The following is a 10,087-nucleotide window of genomic DNA, read 5'->3' on the forward strand; positions in this document are numbered from 1 at the left end:
TGGCCCCGTTCGATCTGTCGTCAGCACGATTGTCAGATGGAATGCGTGACGTCACGCGTGCTGACAGCACGTTCGATGTGTGAGCTGACAGCAAAGGTTTTTAATTTTACTCTCCCTTCTTATTTTACCCTTTACTTCAGTCCACACACTAGCTCCACCTTACCGCCGACTATGAAGCACTACTTGCAAAGCGGTGTTTGGAAGAGCGACCTGTGTTCAGGTATTACCATCATCTATCCCCCCATCCGTATGTTGAGTGCCTCTTGCCGTTTCCAATCCATCTCCATTTCGCTTCTCTCACTTTCAATGTTTGCTTATAACGTAATTAAATTGCTGGACAACGCAACCGCACACCACACCAATCACTGTCATCTTTTCATGGTTACTCTTGACATTTCAATTCTCTCCTTATCTATCTTACGTCGCGTGTCACCAAAAATTGGAGGCAAGTGCCTCTATCCCACTTAACTGCACTCGCCAACGTAAGAGCTACAAAATCAAACTCCCGCCTCAGCCAGAAGGATTTTTTAATTCGGTAGCGCTTTCTCCCCACGCTGGAAGGCTGACAAAAATCCTGGCATCATCGTCAGCCGCTGCGTGACGTAACACGCCACGTGACTTTGTCGTCACATGACGTGGCGTATGGCGAATATTGGGCCATGATTGGTGCTGACAGATGTGTTGACCACAGATCGAGATCGAGATCCCTGTCAACATAGAGAAAAACGCCACCAGATTAAAAATTCACTTTGATAGAGGCGGAGGTTTGATTTGGTAGTTCTTGCATCGGCGTGTACGTTAGGCGGGATGAGGGCACTTGTCCCTAATTTGGGGGGAAATACGACGTAAGAAAGATAAGGAGGCAATTGAAATGCCGAGAGTAACCATGAAAAGGTGTCTGCGATTGGTGTGGTGTGTGGTTGCGTTGCCCAGACCGCATTGAAATGAATTGGACACGGCAAGAAGCACTCAAGATACGGATGGGATAGATGATGGTAATACGGGAACAGAAGCGACACTCACAAGCACCACTTCGTGAGAAGTGTGTCATGGTCGGCGTCAAGCCAGATAGTGTGTGAACTGAAGTGACAGAAAAAAGAAGAGGGGAATGTAAAGGTAAAAAACTTTCGTGCCAGCCCGCACATCGAACACTCCGTCAGCACGCGTGACGTCACGCATTCCAGCTGACTTTCGTGCTGACCACGGATCGAACGGAACCTAAGTCAGCACGCATGATGGCATGCATTCCAGCCGACAATCGTGCCGACGACAGATCGAACAGGGTCAAATACATACACACGTATTCCTGTAAACAAAACACACAAAAAACGCCACTTCCGACCAGAAAAAAATGTTACAAGGCAACTAAACGGAATATTTTTTTTTCATTTTTCGTAGCTGGGTTGGTAAACGCACGAAATCCCAAACGTTAACAGCTTACACCGCTGCGCGTGCGCGACGGGGTTGCCGCGCAGACAAGTCACAAGGGCAACTGAAGTCAGCTCGAAGCTCCACAGGCAGCAACAGGGGTGTAGTTTCCTTTTGATTTGGAGGGGCTTTAGCCCCCCCCCCCCCCCCTCTCCCCTCCCTCGCCAACTTGGGCTTCAGCCCTTAACTCTGGGAACGAAGTGGGCCAATTGTGAGGAAAATATGCTTGTTGACATGTTTTGGAGATAGATTAAGTCACGTTTCCCCGTTCAGCCCCAACTTTTTTTGTAAAACCACGCTCCCGGGCAATGATGCGGGGCGCGGTGCAATGAGCAGCCGCGTGTGTCGTCCACCCAGTATCCAGGGAGGGACAAACCCGGGGCCCGTGATACGCTTTTGGTTGGGGCCCCTAAGTCAAAGAGGGGCTCCAGTGATTGTCAGCGGCCCACAGTGCGGACAACCGGCGGACAAAAAAGACGCATCTGAAAGAAGCGCTTCTCAGCGCTTTATAGCATTGATTCGTACGTTTAAAATGTAACCTGGGCGTATTTTTCAGCAGTGTCATTTTTAAATTGATAATATGATCAGATCAGCACTTACAACACAGCGAGCTGGTGCTGTAACCTCGTGGTGGAACTGGAAGAGTGAAGGTAGAAGATCTATCTTCGTGGCGCTTTGAGTGGTGATCCGCTCAGAGAGCGTCCGTAGCATCAAATTTGAAATATACGTTCCAGTCTAGTCTTGGAAGAGTATGAATTAATTCCTAAAGACTTTCGGAGGAGTGATTGCATGACGGCTGTTTTAGCACGTACTGCGCCTGCTGCCTGGTGTCATCTGCAGCGGTAAGCTTCGTTTGGTTTTACGGAACCTGCAACCCCGACCATCGCTGCCCTTCCTCATGAGATGCAAACATGCAGGCTCAAAACTATTTATGTAATCTGTCCCACAAATAGATCCTGTAAGATACTGAACGTTTTCAGCCAAACACGATTTTATTTTCGTTTTTACATAATTTCCATCCAGTCGAATGGATGATTATGAAACGTCTTACTTTTATCTTGGCAAAGGACCCCGTGGCAAGTACATAAGAGGACACACTATTGTACCTGGTCAAGGGCTGAAGGACCATTCCGCTCAAGCGTGGGCTGCCTACCGACTGCTATTCTGCCATTGGACAGCTATATTGCTATTAAACATGCAAAATAAGACCTATACTGAAAAAGGCCTGTAGTGGAGCTGCAGGCTTCTACCTTGCGTATAAGACGGAGAATGTTGTGAGAAGTTCTATCTTCGGATGGCGAAGCTGATAAAGAATACGCGAAACAAAGTGTAAATATTGTCACGTTCTAACAAAACTACCGATTTGATCGGAACGACTCTTGCAACATATGTGTGACGCAAACTCGCGACAACCTTGCGTGGTTCCTGAATGAATGTGAACGAAATTTGATAACCGAGCCATGCGATCTGGAGTTTGCTTGTCTAGAGCATGCTCTGCTGTGCAACGCGGCCAATTTCACGCACCAGGCCCGGTGGTAAACTAGTCCATGAATATGTGTGTAAATATCTAAAATATGTACGTTAGGTTTGTAGATAATGAGCTACTTGAACTCACTTCCTTTTCCAAGATTACTCCGTTTTTTTCCAACGCAATTTGCGTCAGCATTCGGCCGCCGTTCTCCGCTCGTTTCTAGCACGCACGGAATTTCAGTACAGCCTGCAAACCTCCTCGCCAGGCTAAGGTGAGAAAAACGCCCGGCACGTGTTGGCGAAAATAGCAGCATAATAGCTGAAACGGCTCCCATTTGTTTATCGTTGAAGACCAACATGCTTTCCGTTTTAGCGCCTCGGATCCACTTGTGCAGATTTCGCAGGTGCGATCACATGTGGGAAGCCTGGCTGGAGCGTATTTAAGAGCGACCCCGGCCGGCAGAGTACCGAAGCAGGCACAGTACACGTATCTTCAAGTGACATCTCGAGCTCAGCAATGAAGGCCGCCATCTTCGTCACACTCGTAGGCGTGGTAAGAAGCCTGATGTTGGGTACATGCAATGAAAGTTTACGTTGGCGTATATGCGAGGTAGTATATAATGAATGACCGGCGTACATGTTCCTTTGCCATTTACACTGTTATTTGTCTATCATTTCCGTAGTTAGTTTTCCGATCGTGGTTGGATGTTCCTGGCAAATTTCGTGACATGATTTGTGCTCATATCTTTGAAATGTGTATAAACGTGTCAAACACAAAAGGTTGGGTTTGGGTTCGCTGTGGGGGCGTCTGTAACATTTTCTCTGCGGTCCGGAGTTCGGTCCGTCCATGCTATATGGCCAAAGACTGTGCAAACGGTCATGATTACGGCGAAGAAGGAGGGCATTGACACTAGTGTTTGAACTGCACGCTAAGACCTCATATGAAATGAGTGTGTCCCAAAGATGGTGCTCTCGCTGCGTTTTGGCCCGGGATTTGAATGAAGGCCAGAGCCGGATAGCTTTAATTTCGGAGCATTATGATGTTCACTTGAGACGAACGGCTGGGCTTCATGCCTGTAACAGGTCATAATATCCACAGGTCATTTTATCCATAGTGCACAATGTTCACACTTCATAATGTCCACAGCTCAGAATGGCAGCAGTTCATAATGTCCACGGTACCTTATTTCCACATGTCATAATAGCCACAGATCACACGGCCAGGCTTCGGGAAGCTGCGGAGGATTCACTTTACATCAGTGGTGTTGGACTGCATGTCGAATCAAAGGAAATGACCTTACGGCATTATGAGATGTTTCTCTCCCACGAGGGCGAAGCTTCCCACCGTGACGGACGCAGGCTGAACCATTTTGTGGACATTATGAACGACAGACATTACAAACCGTGGACATCATGGCCCGTAGACGTCATGAGCTGTGGATATAGCTAACTTTAGAGATTATAAGCTGAGCACATCTTGAACTTTGGACGCTGTGAACTGTGGGCATTGTGAACTGGGGACGCCATTGACTGTGAACATCATGAACTGTGCACATCATGAGCGTTTGACATTGTGAACTGTGGACATTGTGAACATCGGACGCTATGAACTGCGGACATCATATGGTTCCCGATGAAACAAACATCTGACAATCGGGCGTGTGTCATCGTTTGACCAATAAATGGGAGCACGTTGTACGTACATGAGTCCCCGCATGCACCGAAACACACCAGACACAGGGCAGAGCTTTCGGACGTGTTTGGACATTGACGTCGAAAATGACGAATAAGCGGATACTTCGCTAACTAGCACCGATGAACTTTCAAGCGGGTACAATCAGTGTCCAGGCGGAGCTTTTCCACCGGGGTTAGGTGAGCGTGTATTCCTTCTGTCCCATGCGTGGCGGGATCCCGCATGCGGCGTACGATCAGTGTATTTTTGCAATTCTCTATAGCCAGTCGAAGACAAGTCAATTTTCGTGTCTGATTCGCGTTTTTCTTGGCCAGTGTATGCATGTATGCAGATGCGTGTGTGCACGTGCGTGCTTTGGTGCGCGTGTGTCTGCATACAGGTGTATGGAGGCGTGGAAGTGGGCGTTGGAGGCGGGAGCTAGAAGAACGCGCTCGCACACACAAATATATCCACACCAAATTTGATCTGAATGGTTGTTGATTTCTTCACAGATGGCCGTTTACCTTCAATCCACCGAAGCGACAGTTGCGAATCCAGATCGGGGTCTCCTAGATGCAATGTTCATCTCACGCCACGAAAAGCATCCACAGGAGCGCGATCCGGGAAGGAGTTCTTCGTCTTCGTCTTCTTCGGATGAAAGTAAATATTTTTGTGGGGCGTTAAAGTTGCCGATGAAGAAAGCATTATTTTGTTCATAGGCGAAGGAACGTTTCGAAAACTGCGGGGCCAAGCTCAGGGTGTACATCAGGAACTTTTTCTGGAAAGCGAGCCCGATGACCGGGGAGGGGGGGGGGGGGTAGGGGGTAGGGATGAAGGTTGTTTTCGCTCTTATTCAAGTGTCATGGCTGCTCTGCTGCATCTGCATTTAGAACTGTTTCTCAATAGCGCACAATCTTGCCTACCCGGCTTATTTAGCAGCTCATTCAAAATCATGTCATTTAGCAAATAAGGCTATCCATCTTCCCTAGATGATTCGTCCATTTTAACATTGCCTTTCCTGGGGAGGCGAAATTCCGCCAGCGTAGGCATTTTGGGTCATTGAGGAGGCATCTGACTCCACAGTGTCGATGCCAGTATACGGCCTGGGTACAGGCTGGCGAGAATTTTAACAGTGGATTAATAGCTCACAGTGCAACAGACTTTTCATGCGCCTTCATTTCGCTCGCTGCGTTTCAAGAGATAAGACTTGTCGCAGCATTTAAAGCGGAAAAAATTCGGGGGCTTAAAGCTGCTAGAAACAATGTGACAAAGCCACAAAACTGGAGAGTCTCTTTTAAGAATCTGTCATATGTTTCTTATCTGGGCACTGTTCCTGTCCGACGTCGGTGGGCACTGGCCTGGCCCGGATGTCGCCCACATGACTGACTGCGAACTGATCGTATGGCTGCATTGCTGCGTACTTTTGTATCAACGTTACTACTACATGATGCATGAAACATGTGTTGGACACCTGCAACAGTATCTTTTTCCGAATTGTCTTCCCTCACGCCACACCGTGGCAGAAAAATAGCCTCCGGGAAGCTGTCTGCTCTAGGCGTAAAATGGCCCAACGGAAATTTAAGTGCCTATCATGCAACGTATACGACTTGATCTGCTTTTATGTGTAGGCAGAGGCATAGCCAGAGCCTTGCCAAGGGGTAACACAAGATTGACAAAAGCCCATCTTATGGTTATCCCCCACCAAAATCCTCGGATATAGCTTGCTTGTTAACAAGTTACACAGTTTTCTTCGTTTTGATGTTTTTTTTTACCTTGCAACCAGAACAGAAACCAGGGGCTACCGTAATCTCAATTCTGTTCGTATTTTGAGGCAAATAAGTTGCAGAAATCAGGCGTGAACGACTGCATGGAAGAAACCATCGGGGCTCGTAATTTACGATGCGTAGTTGTCTCTTTCTAAACCGAATCAATTCAAAAGATTTGTCAATTTTTATCTGGGTTCTACAGACATTGGCAACATCGCGAAGGTAGGTTGTAGATCGATATGCTTGATCCAAATTTGAAGATGAAAATTTGATTGCAGATCAAGTGGTCAACAATGTGTATTAGCATGGTCAAGCCACGCTTGTCTGAAAATGGTCAACATTCAGTTGGAATCGATTAGTGATACAATTTATGTTACGTGTTTCTTAACATGCGCGCTCGCAAATCTTGCAACAAAAGCCTCGACACCAGGCGTTGCAGTCTCCATAGTCCGCGGAGCGTTAGCCCAGAACCTAATATTTTAGCCGTGGCCCACCGGTGGACGAAAATTATGTTGCTTCCGAAATGATTACCTTTGAACACTTCAATCAACTAGTAATACAATGTGACATATTTTTGAGCATGCGCACTCCAAAATCTTAGAAACACAAGCCTCGACCCCAGGCGTTGCAGTCTACGTAGAAGGCGCAGCGTCGGCCTAGCACCTAATATTAAGTTGTGGCCAACGGTTGGGCGAAAATAACAACGCTTCTGAAAAATGTATCCTTGAACGCCTCATGACATCAGATTTTACACTTAGAAGGCAGTCTGAGCGCATATCTAACGTGTGCGCTTTTCAGACTGATGAAAAAAATGCATTAGCCCTTAACGCGCGCCCGGATGGCCGGCATGTCCGTGAAGCTGGCGACTTATTTGGCGATTTTTTCAATGACGAGATCCGATTTCTCTGAAAAAGGGTCTCAATGTCAATTGTGGCATGAGAACACCAAAAATGACCCTTATTTTCCAATATCATGTGACCTTCAAGGCCAAAAGCTGGGTCAAGCGACGGGAAACTCGACATGAGCCAAAAACTTCTGGCCGATTTGAGAACTGCGAGCATCAAAATATTCACAAGCGCAAAATAATTTAAAAGGTAGGTTTAGTTCAAAGTTTTAAGTTTTGGTTTCAAAGGTAAATGAATTATTTAGTCCGTCAAAAAGTCGTGAAACCTTAAGGTAACCCTTCAAGGTCCAACGCGGGCTTAAAGGACGGGGAACTCCATATCACCCAAAAATTACCGGCCGATTTCAAACCTTCAAACATCAGACTATTCGCCACAGACAGAACTAGCGTCCGTCCAAAAGTCAAGACCTCTCAAGGTCACTCTTCAATGTTACACACGGGCTCAAAGGACCGGGAACTCCATATCACCCTGAAAGTACCGGCCGATTTTTGACCTCCGAACATCAAAATATTTACCACAGAAAAACTAGCGTCCATCAAAATGTTCTGACCTCTCACGGTCACCCTTCAGGTTAAACGCGGGTGGAAAGGACGGGGAACTAAATATCACCCAAAAATTATCGACCGATTTTTAACTTACAGACAGCAGAATCTTCACCACACAAAGAACAAGCGTTTGTCAGAGCGTCCTGAACTCTCAAGGTCACCCTTCAAGGTCAAACGCGGGTTTAAAGGACCGGGAACTCCACATCGCCCAAAAATTACCGGCCGATTGTTAAGTTACAAACACCAAAATATTCGCCACAGAAAGAGTGGTGAATATTTTGCGTTCGTCAAAAATTCCTGACCTCTCACGATCACCCTTCAAGTTTAAACGATGGATCAAAAGACGGTGAACTCCATAATACCCAGAAATTACTAACCGATTTTTAACCTACAGACATCAAAACATTTAACTAACTTACTTATCAAAACAACACCATTACATTGATCCTTCAAGGTGAAACGCGGACTTAAAAGACGGGGAACTCCATATCGCCCAAAAATTACCGGCCGATTGCTACGTTACAAACATCAGAATATTCACCACAGAAGGAGCTAGCGTTCGTCAAAAATCCTGACCTCTCACGGTCACCCTTCAAGGTTAAACGCCGGCGCACAAGACGGGGTTCTCCTTATTACCCAAAAATTGCCGACCGATTTTTAATTTACAAACATCAAAACACTGAACTAACTTACTTAACAAAACAACATCATTACACTGACCCTTCAAGGTCAAATGCGGGCTTAAAGGACGGGAAACTTCATATCACCCAAAAATTACCGGCCGATTTTTAACTTACAAACAACAGCATATTCAGCACAGAGAGAACTAGCGTCCGCCAAAAAGTCCTGACCTCTCAAGGTCAACGTTCAAGGTCAAACGCGGGCTTAAAGGACGGCGAACTCCATATCACCCAAAAATTACCGGCCGATTGTTACGTTACCAACATCGGAATCTTCACCACAAAAAGAGCTAGCGTCCGTCAAAAAATCCTGACCTCTCACCGTCACCGTTCAAGGTCAAACACCGGCTCAAAAGACGGGGAACTCTATATCACCCAAAACTTACCGACTGATTTAAACTTACAAACATCAAGATATTCACCACAGAAAGCACTAGCGTCCGTCAAAAAGTCAGACCTCCCAAGGTCACCCTTCAAGGTCCGCGACAATTGCAGTTGTCGCGGACTAGAGATACACTCTAGGGTTACCACCAAAAAGAAAGAGTTGTAGTGCAGCGACAAAATTTTAACAGTGTACTCCAGGAAAGAATATAATAAAAAATGTCCTCGTGATATCTTCACGGTGGTTTAGTGACACTAGCCTGTGCAACCGTAACACCTAACTGGTTCTGAGATTTCACCAGAGCACGTTTTTTCATCACGCCCCAAAGGTGGGACACTCCTTTTAATTGGCCGAGGCATTATGTATACGTCAAAACATCAGACGAGAACGATGGTTCGGACCCTTGTTCCATTTGTAATCGTAATGCCTTGCCTCAGTCCTTCCGCAAAGTTTCAGTACGATTGTGTGATGACAAGATTACGCCGAGATATGGCGGCTTCTGACCTTGTTGTAATTCTCGAAATTTTCTCGGGATTCCAATCAAACGTTGAAAGGATCGAAAGCGAGTACTAGAAAGTTGAGACCTGTTAGAGCAGCTGATGGCTTCGCCGATATCCAGTGCGATTCCCCGACGCCGACCTTGTGTCTTCTGTTGGATGAGATGTGATTAGCGAGGTCGTCAGCTGTGCGCAGGTGGACAGATCTCTTGGTGGACCACTGGAGGAGTGTGATCTGAATGGGGTGAACGTTCGTCGCTGTTGTAGGGTGGCAAGGCTTACCTAGAAACTTGCGCCACCGGCTCGGTGTACAACCCCAACATCCAGAACCGTGACCTGCCCAGCAGCCACGACTGTGGTAAGAGGGCCGTCAAGGTTCGAACCGGGAGGTCAGGTGGGTCAGGCCGGTGGGCGGCCGATGGGCCAGTGACCCGGGCGTGGTGGGCACTCACTGCGGCTGCCCTTCTGTTCCAGGTGGTCCCGAGCCGACGGCCGATGCGTCGGGCTGTCCCAGCGGAGTCGGGTTCCTCCCCGACCCGAACGATTGCAATGGGTACATTTACTGTCTCAATGGAATCTCGAAAAATCAGTTCTGTAACGAAGGTCTCCACTACAACGCCAAGGCAAAGGCGTGCCAGGCGCCCGAAGATGCTGGCTGCCAGTACCCAGCCTAGTGCATCTCCTCTACCGCACCACGTGCTATTGCTAATGCATCTCCTTAGCTGCACCCAGTTGGCATATA

General features: G+C 47.2%; 1 long non-coding RNA gene across 1 annotated transcript; it reads left to right on the top strand.

Moving 5' to 3' along the window:
• The first annotated feature begins 3,373 nt into the window (after positions 1-3,373).
• On the top strand, positions 3,374-10,087 carry LOC119102232 (uncharacterized). Its single transcript, XR_005094675.1, has 3 exons — positions 3,374-3,451; positions 5,083-5,230; positions 9,820-10,087. It is a non-coding gene; the product is annotated as an uncharacterized LOC119102232 (long non-coding RNA).

Source organism: Pollicipes pollicipes, unplaced genomic scaffold, assembly GCF_011947565.3.
Source record: "Pollicipes pollicipes isolate AB1234 unplaced genomic scaffold, Ppol_2.1 Scaffold_5724;HRSCAF=6776_pilon_pilon_pilon, whole genome shotgun sequence".
Classification (NCBI taxonomy): Eukaryota; Metazoa; Arthropoda; class Thecostraca; order Pollicipedomorpha; family Pollicipedidae; genus Pollicipes; species Pollicipes pollicipes.